Source organism: Stegodyphus dumicola, chromosome 12, assembly GCF_044657685.1.
Source record: "Stegodyphus dumicola isolate Sdum_Otavi_A_Nest chromosome 12, ASM4465768v1".
Classification (NCBI taxonomy): domain Eukaryota; kingdom Metazoa; phylum Arthropoda; class Arachnida; order Araneae; family Eresidae; genus Stegodyphus; species Stegodyphus dumicola.
The window spans coordinates 100,277,633-100,280,453 of NC_140779.1; the positions used below are offsets into that span (position 1 = coordinate 100,277,633).

A 2,821-nucleotide genomic window follows, 5' to 3' on the forward strand; every position below is an offset into this window, starting at 1 on the left:
AGGAAATATATACATGAAGATTTAAAAAATCTCATGCGGACACCACATGAATTGTATGAAATATTAAATTACACGCATTTCTTCCTGCATTTCATTTAAACTTATTTCCTCGAAATTCATTAGAGATATATTTCTTATTCAATTAATTCACTTCTCCCTTCATGGCAAAGCAAAATATATAAAATCTCAAAACATCTTTATATGGTATTTCTCCCACTTTCCTAGCATGCCTTCGTGGTGTAACGGTAGCACGCTGGGCCGGTAATCCAGAGGCCCGTGGTTCGATTCCCGGCGAAGGCGGTTGCATATTTTTCATCTTTTCTGCTTCCAATTAACCTAATGACTCTACACCTTCGTTAAAAATTGTAAAACACAAAAAAATATAAAACACCAAATGCAGTTAAAAGAGTTCTTTTTTCAATTACTAAAATTAAAGTTTCTGCCCAAAAACAAGGAATGAGCAAGAAGGCAGAATTTTGGTGCACACAAAAATTTTTCTTTTGCCCTCTCTCGGCAAAAAAGACAATGAAGGTTCAGAAACTGACTAATTCACAATTCTACTCAGTTTGAAATGTAAGCAAATGGTGGTTCGTTAGGCTTAACTTGCCACTTAAACTTTTAAATTGTTGATAATTATTTACAATTATTGCATGCAGATTAACTAAAGGCGTAAAAACCCTAACAGTAACATAAAAAACACATAATTCAGTCACTTTTAAAGCAAAAATGCACAATGTACCAACATATAAGAGTAAGAAAACGAAGCTCGTCGAGCCAAGTAATAGAGTGGGAATATATATATATTTCCTAAACAATATTGATTAATTGATTATATTATCTCCTAAGTTTAATTAAAGCAGAGTTATTTTAAAAAAGTGAATCCACACTAGTAAGTTATATTTTGAAAGATGTTTTGAAGTAACTTGAAAGTAAAAAGTTAATAATGTTTTAATGTTTTAACGGGGACTATATATATATATATATTTAAACAAATTTAAATTTAATTTTTAACAAACACGTATAAAAGTAAAAAAGCAAATTTAAATCCTAAAAATATATATATATATTTATATACGATTGGAGCAGCCGATTGCAACTAAAAAGAGAGGTGCACAGCAACATGTTATAGTAGATCCATATAGAATATTTCAACGTTCTACGGATGCTCATTCTTGAGTTATGTGAGATACATACATACGTACCTACGTACAGAATCAAGGAAAACTCTCTTCCGAATCCATTTTACAATCCGTTTTGGCAAATACAGTTTTTTATTCTCTCACGAAAAAACATCGTTCAAATTGTTACGAGAGCGGCTGAAATGGAAATTTTTGTTAAAATATGACACCCGAAATTTATCGCTATTACAATACTTTCTTTACTTCCTTTCGTACAAGGAAGTAAAAACATGCAAATAAAAATATCAACTTTAATTTGCTATAGTCTTCTAATTCTCTATTTTAATTTCGTATTACCCCTCTCTGTCCTGAAAATAGTAATTGCCTATGATAAACTGCTCTAAACTACATAATTTTAAAATTAATCTCATGCCATATACTTCTTACATAACACTGATGACGCAGCTGGTTTCGCAAACTAAAACTGAAAGATCGAAGACCGAAACTTTTAACTGCCAACAAGAAAAATTAGGAAGCGTAACTCCGGATCTTTTGAACTAAGTTTTCATGCTGAGTTACGTTTTATTTTCCACTTCTTTTTCTAGCTAACCAACTGCTCCGTCTGTCTGCAAAATTATAACTCAAATTTTTATCACTTGCTTAATATAATTCTGTTAGCCTAAAAATGTCTGTCAACTGCAATGAAAAGAAATACAGTATTACTCGCCCATTTCCCCCTTAGCTTTTTCAGCTCAAGGTTCTCAAATGTTTTTAAATATTCACGTAATTTTCTCTTTCCTCACGGCGTGTAGAGAACAAGCTTCCGCAAATTTTAAAATGGATTCGTCCACGTCGGGATTGTTTTTTATCTTACCAAATGATTTATTTGCGAATCATAGGTGCACAGGTTCCGACTGGTAAACAATAATAGTGAAGAGCTTCTAGGAAACGGGGAGGGATATCTAATATTCTTGGTGGTTCTGAAGATACTGCACGTAGCAAGACAGTGGAAGTAGTTACGGTGACGTAGAAATGAAGCTACGTTATTAGGTATCGTGATGTTAACATTACTATGTACTCTTATTGAAATGTGGGCTTCTTTTAGATACTGCGACAGTTGCCGGTAGTTTATCCATAAATAGTTTTCATTTGTTGTGTTCTTACTGTGACCACGTCCTTTGGAAATTAAATTACCTGCACAATTTTTCCCTCTCAATTTTCGCACGAAAAATTCGTAGGAAACGGGGAGGAGAATACGCAAATAACTACGGTATTAAAAGCCGGACGCAATTGCAAGCTTCTTCTTTCCTCTTCTCTATGTTGGTATGATTATTCCAAATTATTTCACTCATGTAATAAAAGTTTAAATAAAAATCCTGTTTATATGAACTATTACTTAAATCACCTGTCTACCGCAAATTCAAGATTTCATTTCATATATATATATTGTAGTTTTAGCGGAAAGAGAAATAATTTTGTTTTAGAAAAACAGCTGCGTAGATCTAAATGGATCGACTCGTTTGATGATTAAAACAACATTTTTTTAAAAAATGAAACAATTATTCCGAAATACATTTTAGCTTAAATTGGTACAACACTAAGGGAGCTAAACTCGCCCCACAATTTCTAAATATGCAGCTACGTTTTAGGTAACAGAAAAGAAGCTTAGCGAAGGAATATGACTTCTCATCGCAGAGCAAGTA

At 32.6% G+C, this 2,821-nt stretch overlaps 1 non-coding gene across 1 annotated transcript; it reads left to right on the forward strand.

The window, feature by feature from the left end:
• Positions 1–228: 228 nt before the first annotated feature.
• TRNAT-GGU (transfer RNA threonine (anticodon GGU)) lies at positions 229–300 on the forward strand. Its single transcript has one exon. It is a non-coding gene; the product is annotated as a tRNA-Thr (tRNA).
• The last annotated feature ends 2,521 nt before the right edge of the window (positions 301–2,821 follow it).